Below are 13,893 nucleotides of genomic sequence, written 5' to 3' on the forward strand. Positions count from 1 at the left end.
GGCCAGACAGAGGTGTGATTAGCTGTTTCTTCAAACTGAGCAAAGAGTTAACAACTGCTTTGCCTGAACCAGTGCGAACCGGCTGAAGCCCAGCTCTGATCCACAGCTTCTGAAGGCAAGCCATTCCACTGATTACTGTCAGGAAACTTTTCCTTAGTTCTAGGCTGGATCTCTCCTTAATGAGCTTCCAAGCGTTCCTTCTTGTCTTGCCCTCTGGTGACTTGGAAAACAAGTTTTTGGAAGGGAACCAACTTTGATCAGAGCAAGACTTTTTTTTTTTTTTTTTTACAAATTTCACTTGGTGGGTGCTGTTATTTTCTGCTGGTTTTTTTTTTTTTAAACTCCTGACAAAATAGTCCTTTCTTTCTGCTAACTCAGTTTAGTCATCTGCTGACCATAGTGTGAGTCCTTCCAGCTGGTTTAAAAAATAATAATAATTGGCGGTTCCTGTCCTACTACTTTTCATTTTTAATTTTGTTTTTTTCCTTACAGGAGCAAAAAAGCAAACAGAAGCAAAACCAAACATCAGTCTAGTGTATTAGTAATCAGCAAGAGTTACTACCCCAGCAATTTCTGCTCCAATTTTTGTGAAAACAATAATCATGACCAAAAAATAAATAAATAATGATATATATATACAGAAATCCTGCTTTCATAGAGAGTACTTTTCCCTTTATTGTGGAGGGCTGAAGCCTGGTAATTTATTCTCTTCCTATCCTTTTTTTTTTAGGTAACATAAATGATTAGGAAGCCTTCCTTTAATCCTGAATGAGACTCTATTTTGGGCCAAACCTATAAAGTTAATGGGTCCTTCCATTGGATCACATTTTCCTATGGACAAAACACAAAGGTTCCCTGTAGGATAAATTTATTAATTTATTTACCATATCTACTTGCAATGTTGCATGATTTCAAACTGCTGGGAGGGCAGGAACTGGGAAATAAGTGGTGGGAGCTCACCCTGTCTCGCAGAGCCAGGCTCAAACCACCGGAGTACAGAATATTTCTAGCCATCAGTTCCAGCATCATTAAGCTGCTGTGCTACCGCATCCCTGTGCAGGATAAGCGCATTGCACAGAGAGGGCACAAGCACAATTTTGCTTCACAAGTGTATCTGAGGGTGGGTTAATATTTTTAAGAGACTTCCCTACATGAAGGTTCTATGCATCGTATTATGTAGTGTAGTGTAATGATAGATAGATAGATAGATAGATAGATAGATAGATAGATAGATAGATAGATAGACAGACAGACAGACAGACAGACAGACAGACAGACAGACAGACAGAGGCAGGGAGGGAGGGGGAGGGGGAAGAAAGAGGGAGAGGTAGATAGATTAGGTAGGTAGGTAGGAGGATAGATAGATAGATAGATAGATAGATAGATAGATAGATAGATAGATAGATAGATAGATAGATAGATAGATAGAGGCAGGGAGGGGAAGAGAGTGAGAGGGAGAGAGAGTAGGTAGATAGATTAGGTAGGTAGGTAGGAGGATAGATAGATAGATAGATAGATAGATAGATAGATAGATAGATAGATAGATAGATAGATAGATAGATAGATAGAGGCAGGGAGGGGGAGAGAGTGAGAGTGAGAGAGAGTAGGTTGATAGATTAGATAGGTAGGTAGGTACCTAGATAGATAGATAGATAGATAGATAGATAGATAGATAGATAGATAGATAGATAGATAGATAGATAGATAGAGATAGATCACACAGATGATAGATAGATTCTATTTAGCTGCATCTACCTGTTACTATTCCATATAAAGCATACACAGGCACACAGAAATACACAGATAGGGAGAAAAAAAAACAAAATAATGATATTACAGTTTTGCTATATTAAAATCAATTGATCAATTAATTACCTGCCATTAAGTTTGTTAACTCTACCGGCATCATAGATACATTTTTTGCCCCATGACGATCTATCCTTAATCTGGTCTTTCAGGTCTTCCACCTGTGTCTCCATCACTATAACTGAATCCATCCACCTGGTTGCTGATGCTTTCCTTCTTCTTCGTCTTTTCTTTCCTTCCTCTTTTCCTGGTGTTACAGACCTCTCAAAGGGAGCTGGCACTTTGTTCTGATTGATTGATGCATGACTTACATGCTACTAAGCCACTGTCAACTTTTAGTGACCGCATAGACACATTAATCTGGTCTTTCAGGTCTTCCAACAGTGTCTCCGTCATTGTCACCGAGTCTGTCCAACTTGCTGCCATTCAACCTCTTCTTCTCTTTCCTTCCATCCTTCCCATCTTCAGAGCCTTCTCTGGAGAGATTGGTTTTTGGATGAAGTGTCCAAAATAGGATAATATGAGCATGTTCCTTGAGATCTCAAATTTATGCCTCAGATTAGAATTTTGGATTGATTAGTTTAGTAAAATAAAAATAGTCAATCAATCAATCAATCAATCAATCAGAATAGAGCTAGAACCGGAAGGGACCTTGAAGGTCTTCTAGTTCAGTCCCCTGCTCAAGCAGGAGACCTTATACCATTTCAGACAAGTGTCTGTCCAAAATCTCCTTAAAAAAAAAACTCCAGTGATGAAGTGCCCACAACTTCTGAAAATTCCACTGATTGTCCTCACTGATAGGAATTTTCTCCTTAATTCCAGGTAGCCTTGCCAGGTGTCCACCATTTGAGTGGACAGTCCGCTTTTTTCACATTATGTTCACTATTTTTTTTTCACAAAAGCTTTATGATGAAATGGTACGTAATCTAAAACTGTACAGTCTAAGAGAATAAAGATAGGAGAATCGCGTTTTGTCTTTTTTTTCATAAGTTAGAATGAGACAAAGATCGAATATCCATTGAACTCGATGAAATTTCTGCCTTAGAAGAAGTTTATGTTCATCTGCAGGGCGATTCATCCCTTGATAAGTGGACGTACTTTTTCAAGAAAGAGCCAGCTCCGAGTTTACTGAAACTGTTCCAGTATTGTGCATCAATTCCGGTATCAAATGCAAACGTTGAACGAATTTTCAGCGTCATGGGAAATTTGTGGACTGACGAACGTAACCGACTGCTTGTATCAGTTCGAAGTGAACTTTGTATATTTTTTAATATTTCTCAACGTTGTACTGAAATTAAAGAATTATTCCTTAAACACAAAGAATTGATCAAAGCTGCGCAGTCAAATAAAAAATACACACGACAGCAAAGTAAAATGTAATTTAATATTTTACATATTATTATAATATATTTGATGTTTTGAATTTAAGTAAAGTTTTGAAGTGATTATTTTAATATATGTTAAAATGTTTGTAAGAAAACATATAATTTAATTGTAATTTTTTTAAATTTTTTTTACTACTTAAACCCCCCCCCCCCGCTTGTCCGCTATTTTTTGGAAGCAGACCTGGCAACCCTAACAGGTTGCTTTTCTTCTTGATTAGTTTCCATCCATTGTTTCTTGTCTTGCCCTCTGGTGCTTTGGAAAATAAATTGATCCCCTCCTCTTTGTAACAGTCTCTCAAATATTGGGATACTGCTATACAATATCCACATTGTTGTTGTTAGTTGTGAAGTCGTGTCCGACCCATCGCGACCCCATGGACAACGTTCCTCCAGGCCTTCCTGTTCTCTACCATCCTCTGGAGTCCATTTAAGCTCATGCTGACTGCTTTAGTGACTCCATCCAGCCACCTCATTCTCTGTCGTCCCTTTCTTCGTTTGCCCTCAGTCGTACCCATCATTAGGCTCTTCTCCAGTGAGTCCTTCCTTCTCATTAGGTGGCCAAAGTATTTGAGTTTCCTCTTCAGGATCTGGCCTTCTAAAGAGCAATCAGAGTTGATCTCCTCTGGGACTGACCCGTTTGATCGCCTTGCAGTCCAAGGGACTCGCAGGAGACTTCTCCAGCACCAGAGTTCAAAGGCCTCAATTCTTTGGCGCTCAGCCTTCCTTATGGTCCAACTTTCACAGCCATACATATATATACATATAGACACATATATCCTCACTATTTACCATGAATGAATGAATGAATGAATGAATGAATGACTTCCACCAATTCAAAAATGACAGGCCAGCTTCCACAGCAGTCTTTTCTGCTTTCTTTGGAGGAATATTATCCTTTGTTGATTATGTTCTGTGCTGAATGAATGGTTTCCTTTCTTTTCACAATGGATTTAATATATTTAAATATGTATGTAATTGCACTCACTTATGTTGCTAATTCGGGCCTAATTAAAGCAAGCAACCTGCTGAAGTATTTAAATCGTGAGACAGTGTTTCTCTGGAAGCCATCAAGGACCATTTTCAAGGCAATTCACTGATGCTCCACTTTAGTTGAACATGGTAGGAGAGGGAAATAGAAAAATAATTTGGCTCCCATGGCACAAATCAAAGGATATTTATTTCACCAGGCAGTGGTGAGGAAGAAAAAATTAACCCCGAATTAATAAGTTAAAAGAAATCTAGGTGGAAATACCACTTATCTCCGAGTGAGTTTAAATAACCAGAGCCCTATGAATAACACTCTAGGAAGAAAGACAATCTTCTAATAATTTGGGTACAGTTTTATGCATTGTTTTTGTCCCTGAGAATTATTAGAAAATAGGTGAAAAATATTAGACACTTGGAAGAAAGCAAATATTATGTCAATCTTCAAAAAGGAGAAAAAGTAAGACTAGAAAACTTGCCAATCTGGTCACTGACTGCTGAGGAATTTCTTTCTTCTCAAGGCGAACAACATATCCAACACAGGTTCCTCCTCCTATTTTCTTCACAACAACAACCCTATGAGGTAGGCTGGGCTGAGAGAGATGGATTGGTCCAAGATCACTCAGCTGGCTTTCATGGTTAAAGTGGGACTTGAACTCACAGACTTCTGCTTTCTAGCCTAATACCTTAACTACTAGACCAAGCTGGCTCTCTTTATTATTATTATTTATTTATTTTTTTGATGGATAGCTTCCTTAGTAGACTATGGGGATGCTGTCTAAATCAGCGGTCACCAACTGATGGTCCGTGGACCACTGGTGGTTCATGAGAAAATGTTGGTGGTCCACAGAAAAATTATTTGCATTTTTTATATTGCACTAAATCAGGGGTCCTCAAACTACGGCCCCTGGGACAGATACATGCAATGAACATTTGTGTTGCTGCAGAGAATCTCCCCCTTTGAGGTCTTTTTCTGTGGGTTGGAGGGGGGCAGAAATTCCAACTTGGGGTCTGCTTCGGTCTCCTGGTGTGGGGCTTTAGGCGAAGGCTGGAGGGAAGTGCCGCTGGTGGCGAAGAGCCGGAGGGCCTCGCTCCAGTGGGACTGCATCATGGCCTGGAACTGGCTGCCCATCTCAGCCCGCTGAGCCTCCAGGTGCCAGTATCTGACCTTGCACTCCTGCAGGTCTTCCCTCTGCTTGGAAAGCCTATGCTCCTAGTCCTCAGTGAGGTGCTTCTGCTGAGCCTCCTTCTCGGTCAGATCCAATGTGAACTTAGCTATTTTGCCAACTCTTTCTCATGGTGGCTGCTTAGCTCCAACAACTGCTTCCTGTTGGAGCCTAAGGAACCTGGGCAGGGAGGCAAGGAGTGGCTGGGAGAGGAGGGGCGAGTAGAGGCTGGTGAGGTGCCCCTCGATGTGAGTGACATTGAGTTGGCCACACCTACCCAGTCACATGACACCTAGCCATGCCCACTCAGCTGGTCATTAGGCAGATCATATTAGTGGTCTGCGGAATTTAAAATTACAAATTTAGTGGTCCCTGAGGTCCGAAAAGTTGATGATCCCTGGTGTAAATAATTTATCTTACGTTACCTATCAACAGTATGTACATCAGGATAGTCTTCATGATACTCTGATTAGGTGATGGTATAACAATTAGATATTACTGGTATAACAATGAAGATATTACTGGTTCTCATCAAATATTCCTCATCAAACTGGAATAAGATATTGAGAAGAGTCAATCACGAGACCAATATTCTTTAGCAATTTTATAAATGACTTTGATGAGGACCTGGAGGAAATGCTTATCAAATATTTAGATGGCACAGCTCGGTTGGAATGATAACTAATATCCTCGCAGACAGAAATACGATGCAGAGTGGTCTTGATAGGACAGATAAATTAGCTGAAAATTACAGAATGAAATGTTAGACAACTGCAAAGTTCTTCATTTAGGAAACAGAAATAAAAGGAATGGATGTAGAATAGAGAACACCTATCTTGTCTGTAGCACAGGTAAAATATATATATTGAAGTAGCAGTTGATTGCAGGCTTAATGTTAATGGAGAGTGTGATGTAGCAACAAAAATATGATTTAATGCTGCATCAATAAATGTGTAATTGCTAAATCATGGGGAAAAAATTATTCCACTGTGTTTGCCAGACCCACCTTAAACACTGAGTCTCATACTTCAATAAGAATCCAGAGAAACTGAAGAAAGGATAATTTATACTTGGTTTCAGTATGGTCAGCTTCAAGCTAGATGGAGGGAAGATCAAAAAATTGGTGTTATGCAAAATGAGGAAAATCTGGTGAAACAGATTAGAGATCAAAGTCAGATGCATATTAAAAGGTTGTATAATGCATTATTGGAAATAGATTCAGAAACGGAATTGGTTAAGGATTGTATGATAAAATGGGCACAAAACTTTCAGGAACCAGTGATGATGGATACGTGGGAAAAGATTTGGGTCAGAAATGTTAAATTTACGCAAGCACAAAAATTTGAGAGAGAATTTTTATAAAATGTTTTATAGATGGCACTTAGATCCTAAAAAATTATCATGTATGTACTCGAATTTGCAAGCTAAATGTTGGAGATGTGAATGTAATGATGCAACCTATTATCATATATGGTGGACCTGTAAGAAAATCAAGGCATTTTGGATAAAAATTTGGTGGGTGATGCAGAATATTCTGAAAAGAAGGTTGAAATTTACTCCTCAATTGTTCCTATTGGGTATAACGACGGATTGTACAGTATCAGAGACTAAATTGATTTTGAACTTAATATCAGCAGCTAGGCTGTTGGTAGCGCAATATTGGAAGAAGGACTCTTTGCCTACTATTGAAGAGTGGATACTGAAAGTAACGAATTTAGCAGAAATGGCGAAAATCTCAGCGTACCTGAAGGACTATACACAAGAAAGATATGTATCAGAATGGAGAAGATGGATTGATTATATTCAAAATAAGTATCAGACAAGAAAATATCAAATAGCTTATGAATGAACGTTAAGTATTAGAAGTATTATGTTATCTATAGTGGAGTTAAGGTTTCAGGGGGGGATTTAGTAGTCTGAGGATAAGTAGGTTAATCTAGTTTATGATTGTTAAATGAAATACCTTGTATTTTGCTCTGGGAAGTCTGTGGGGGAGGGTGGGATGAGGGGAGGGAAAGAGTGGGGGGAACATGGGGGGGAAGAAAATTCTTTTTTTTTCTGTAAAACTTTTCAATTAAAAAAAAAGAATTCAGAGAAACTGGACAAATGTCGAAGGATGGTTGCAGGAACTGAGTAGGTCTAGTCCAGTTAAAAGAAGGACTAGGAGTCATATAATAGCAGTCTTCCAAAATTTGCAGGGCTGCCACAAAGAAGAGGGAATCAGGCTATTCTCCAAAGCACCTGAAGGCAGAACAAGGAACAATGGATCTAAATCAAGGAGAGAACCAACCGAGAACTAAGGAGAAATTTCCTAATAGTGAGAACAATTAATCAGTGGAACAGCTTGCCTCCAGAAGTTGTGGGGGCTCCATCACTGGGGGTTTTTAAGAAGAGCCTGGGCCCGCACAACCTAGGAGAAATATTGACTTTTCAGCCAAAGTGGACAGACGGGAGAATAAGGATGTCCTGCATGAGAACGCAGCTTAGATAAAGATGACATCTTCTTCTCAAATCAAGCTCAAACTCTTGATAACTTCATCTCTAGTTCATGTAGCTTGTTCTGGCAGCAATCTTGGTAGTTGCTGCAGGAACTGAGTAAGTCTAAACTAATGAAAAGAAGGACCAGGGGTGACAGGATAGCAGTGTTTCAATATTTGAGGGGCTGCCACAAAGAAGAGAGGGGGGGCAGGTTCAAGCTATTTTCCAAAGTACCAGAAAGCAAGACAAGAAACAATGGATGGAAACTAATCAAGGAGAGAAACGACCTAGAATTAAGGGGAAATTTCCTGACAGTGAAAACAATTAACCAGTGGAACAACTTGCCACCAGAAGTTGTGGATGCTCCAACACTGGAAGTTTTTAAGAAGATGTTGGATAACCATTTGTCTGAAGTGGTGTAGGGCTTCCTGCCTAGGCAGGGGGTTGGACTAGAAGGCCTCCAAAGTCCCCTTCCAATTCTGTTCTTCTGTTATCTGTTCTTCTGTTAAGGACAACCAGGATTATCAGAGAACTAGAAACTAAATCCAGAGACATGGAAGAAACTAGGAACTTCGAGAAGATAAGATTGAGTGGGACATAATAAGTTCAAATAAGTGAAAGGACATTATACCAAAGTAGGTTAAGACCTACTCTCCAAAGTTGTCCCAAACTACACAGAATGGAATGATAGGTTATTGTTAGAGGAAGGCTGATTATGACTGGATATTATGGAAAACTTGTTAATAATGAGAACAATTCAGCAGTCAAACTCCTTCACTGAATGCCCTCAAGAGGAGGCTAATCATCCATTTCCATATGGATGACTTAATTTTAATTTCTACACTAAGCTAAAGGGTCAACATTGCTCACTTACATAACTCCTTCCAGCTACGGTTCTATAAATGTATGAAATACAATATTACACAAATTCACTTCTCCTCATACTAGGGAACTTTTCCTCATTCCTATAAAGTTTCTTCTCCTCAGACAGACAGGAGATCTCAATGAAGGTGAATATGTGTAGCTCAGGGTTGAAGTGAGGAGGTCTTTGGTGCTTTCTGAGCTTGGTGGATTTCTTGCAGATGTTTCATTGCTACTTTGGATAATTAAACATCCACAAGAAAACAACCAAGCTCAGAGAGCACCAAGGACCCCTCAGGCAGGAGATCTCCCTGTCAGGGCTCTGATGGATGCCCTAATTAAATAATGAGCCTCGAACCAAGTCTCATAAGAAATCCAGTTATTTATTAGGAGCTTCATGTCGGCACGTTCCCAAGTGAAGCCAGCTCTGACCCTATGTAATTTATGCCCCAATCATGACCTTGTTTTCCCCCTTCCCCCAGGGTGTGTCATCAATCACATTCGCCAATGGAGCAATTTCGAGGGTTGTAGAGATCACTCCCCTCCAGCCACTGTGGATAACCCTGGGATACAGCCTTGAGAGAGATAAGTCTGGAATGTGCATCTGTCTTCGGCTGCCATGCCGTTTCACTGGTTTCCCATCCCCCTTGCCTATGGCAACTTGAGAGCAGGCCAGGGATGTTTTGCAAGTTTACGCACTCATCATATTAAAATGAGTAAAATGAGGATCTAGACAGTTGGGGGCAATAGGCTGACTGTGTAAACTGCTTAAAGAGGGCTGTAAAGCACTGTGAAGTGGTATATAAGTCTCATTGCTATTGCTATTGCTAGCTTGGAGTCCCAAAGGATAAGCCATTAATTGGAGATGGCTGGTACACTAACAGAGAAGGCACCCCCACCTCTTTCCTCCAAACCCATGTTGTTTTAGCCTGTTTTAATTCTCTGTCATTTAAATATGTTGTTGTATTTCTAATTGTTTATGTATTTGTAATATTGTTTGGATATTTGTATATTTAATCATACTGTAAGCCACTTAGAGTTGCTTCAAATTGAGAGATAGGTGGCAAATACATTAGATGATGACGATAATAATTACAAGTGGCTTGGGTGCAATCCCAAAACAATTGGAACCTCATTTGAACATCACTGGCATTGACAAATTCATCATCAGTCAATTGCAAAGGGCAGATTTACTAGGAACAGCTTACATCCTTCAGCAATATCTTTCTAACACTATCAACATCTACCTAATCCCAGGTCCTTGGGAAGGACTTGATAGGTGGACAAAAATGCCAAATCCAATCTGAACATCTGGCTGATGTATGACATATCATTCAAAGTGGCCAATTCACCTCCAAAAGAGGTCTTCAAACAAAGGCTAGATGGTCGTTTATCACAGACATTTTAGTGCAAAGACTGTTAATTATTCCTTTTTTCCCAGTCTGTGATGGAATATAGTGCAAAATCACAGGAGGGAGGGGTTCTTTGCCAAGGAGCAAGGAGACAGTGCAACTTGGAATTATTGGTATGCAGAAAGAAGGTGAAGGCAGACCCTCCCTAGCAGTTCACGGGTTATATCTAGCAGATAATATATGCAGATAAATGCTTTAGAATCCTATCTATAGGTGAGAAACATCATGTCTGGACTCCCAGAATTCCTCAACCACTGTATGTGGACTTCATCTCACAGAATTCATCAGTCACCATATGTCAGGCCCAAAGCCAAGGATGACATATGGCAAATCTTTATTCTTTATCGTTTCATACTTACAGTAGTGGCCAAAATTGTGGAAACCTTTTGGGAAACGTGTACCTTTGAGGGTTGATGGTAAATAACATCACTTTTTGGGGGGAGTTTCAAGATAATCCTATTCCACTGCTGGAATGGCCTGCAAATAGCCCAGACTTTAACCACATTGAAAATCTAGGGAGCCGACCCAGCAATAAAACCCAGTTAATATATCCTTCAATCTTGGTTTCACATTATAACAGCTGCAGAACTAAAAGACTTGGGTCACTCCATGGGAAGACGTTGTAAGGTTGTAATTCATGCTAAAGGTTACCCAACTAAATATTAACTGAATATACAAAAATTGTGATCATTTTTGTATATCTTGTTTTTTCTATGGTGATCATTTTTGTATATCTCATTTTTTCTACGTGTTTCACTTTTCTTCTTTATACTATAATTGCTATTCTAGTAGCAAATCCTTCATAAAAGTTCTTATTCTTGATTAAATTATTATTATTATTAAATTATTCTTGATTAAATTATGTTTCCATTGATTTATAATTTTATGGTACTACTCAGGGTTGAAATCCAGTAGGTTCTGACAGGTTCTGGAGAACCGGTAGTGGCAATTTTGAGTAGTTCGGAGAACTGGCAAATACCACCTCTGGCTGGCCCCAGAGTGGGTGGGAATGGAGATTTTGCAGTATCCTTCTCCTGCAGCGGGGGTGGGAATGGAGATTTTGCAGTATCCTTCCCCTGCCATGCCCACCAAGCCACGCCCACCAAGCCACACCACACCCACAGAACCGGTAGTAAAAAAAATTGGATTTCACCACTGGTACAACTTCAAAAAAAAAAAAAAAAGTGGTGTTATTAGCTAGTTTTAGAAAATACACTTTTTCCAAAAGGTCTCCACAATTTTGGCCACTACTGTATAGACAAAATTTTGCCAGACTGAAGACTCTACTATCTATATTGACAATATAGACAAGAGCCTTGGTAGTACAGTGGTCTAAAGCACCCTGTTATTAAGAACAGCTGCCTGCAATTACTGCAGGTTCGAATCTCGCCAAGACTCAAGGTTGACTCAGCCTTCCATCCTTTCTAAGGTAGGTAAATTGAGGACCCAGTTGTGGGGGCAATAAGCTGACTTTGTATAAATATACAAAAGAATGAAGGCTATTGCTTAACGCATTGTAAGCCACCCTGAGTCTCCAGAGAAGGGCGGCATATAAATCAAATTATATACATACACACACACACACACACACACACTGTGAACTCTGTGGGGGAGGCTATCTTCATCCTCTTTCTCTTGTGTGTAATATCCACACTAAGTTGCCTCTTACTGCTCTGGAAGGCACTCCTCCAGGGATCCAGATGCTCATTATATTCTGTCCTATCTGTCCTATATTTTTTTCTTCAAAGTTCAAAGACTTTGACTTATCTAGTCTGCTTTCCCAAGCAAACAGAGCGTTGCAAATCCTTCTCTGTTCTTTTTGCAAAGCATTAAACACATTTTATGCAAAGCTTTCAGTGCCACCTGCCCCAGTTCACATATTTACAGTCGTGATAACCTAAAATATTGTCCCTTAAAAAAAAGTAAGCAACAGCCTGTGTATACACATGTATATACGTTGATAAAATACTGCCCCAAAGCACATTTGATATGTTGGTAGGTACAGCTATAACAGGAGTCATTTTGTACGTTGTGTTTTTTAATCTGCATAAATGTATTTCAGTAAAACCATGCACAATTTCCTTGCAAGCTTTAGCGGTGGCCAGCACATAAATATTGCAAAGAAATAAACACTATCATATTAGGAATTTTGTTTTAGGGAGTTTCTGATTAGCGTATACAAACTGCATTGCTCACCACAGTGGTATTTGAAGAAATCAGGCATAAATTTTGCGCTTTTTTATTTTTAAATCACTTTAATTTATCACTGCGTCCAAGTGTGATTAGCTATATTGAGTTCATGTATTATTGATCCAGAGACAATCATGTTCCCTGGTGTAATTATAACTTGTTTGAATAAACTTATCATGTAAGCCAGCCATAGCATAACTCTTTTGGATGACGATAAATTGTGTTGATTGGGATGTGCAGTTAAATGAAATTAGGAGGGGAAAGGAGAAATAAGGGAAGTTCATAACTTCACATCCCAACCTATCCAAAGAAGAAAAAGAAGACGGAAATAATTTAAAGGACTTGAAAAGTGCAGCAAAATCATGATGACTGTGGCATACATAAACCTCAGGGTTGGCATATTGGACAGTTGGACTGGATTCTCACTCGGTTATCTGAGTTGCAGATTTTTCATTGTGGATTCCTCTCTGAGCTTGGTTGATTTCTTGCAGACATTTCATTAACCAAGTAGGTAACATTATCAGTGCTATGAGGGAATGGGTTTAGCTCTCATTTAATATACAGTACTAGTGGCTTGCTCTGTCAGTGTTGATGGGAGTGTTCTTTGTAGTTCCTTGATTAGATTGTTGTTTACAGTTCGTCTGTGTTGATATTTTGTTGATTGGGGTATTGTTTACTGCCTTTTGTATATAAAGAGGGAGCAAACCAGGGGTGAAATCCAGCAAGTTCTGGCAGGTTCTAGAGAATCAGTAGTGGAAATTTTGAGTAGTTCGGAGAACCGGTAGCGGAAATTTTGAGTAGTTCAGAGAACCGGCAAATACCACCTGTGGCTGGTCCCAGAGTGGGGTGGGAATGGGGATTTTGCAGTATCCTTCCCCTGGAGTGGGGTGGGAATGGAGATTTTGCAGTATCCTTCCCCTGCCATGCCCATCAAGCCACGTCCACAGAACCGGTAGTAAAAAAAAATGAATTTCACCACTGGAGCAAACTCTCTTCCTTCTAGCACTGATGATGTTACATAGTTGGATAATGAAACATCTGCCAGAAAACAACCAAGATCAGAGAACACCAAGGACCCTAAGTCATAGATATTCCCCTTCTATTGGCAGACATTTTCTTATCCTACTGGCTAAGATTATCATTTCATTACCCTACTAGCTAAGGTCATCATCATTGAACAGAAATTTGTCCAAAACTGTATAGGGTCTGTATAGGTAGAAGAGCTCCAAAAGTCCATTCCAACATTGTTATTCTCTAATTCTATAATCATTACAGGGATTTTATCCATCCATCCATCCATCCATCTATCCATCCATCAAACCTATCAACCAATCAAACTCATATGACCACCTATCTCATAGAGGTTGACACTGGGCAACATACAGTAAAACAATGTCGGAGATAAGAGGTTTATTTGTGACACAGTGGTTAGAATGCAATACTGCAGGATACTTCTACTGACTGCCGACTGCGTGTAATTTGGCAGTTCGAATCTTACCAGGTTCAAGGTTGACTCAGACTTCCATCCTTCCGAGGTCAGTAAAATGAGGACCCAGATTGTTGGGGGCCATATGCTGACTCTATAAACCACTTAGAGGGGGCTGTGAAGCA

Source organism: Pantherophis guttatus, chromosome 2 (genome assembly GCF_059756535.1).
Source record: "Pantherophis guttatus breed Tessera chromosome 2, ASM5975653v1, whole genome shotgun sequence".
In the NCBI taxonomy this organism is placed as follows: Eukaryota; Metazoa; Chordata; class Lepidosauria; order Squamata; family Colubridae; genus Pantherophis; species Pantherophis guttatus.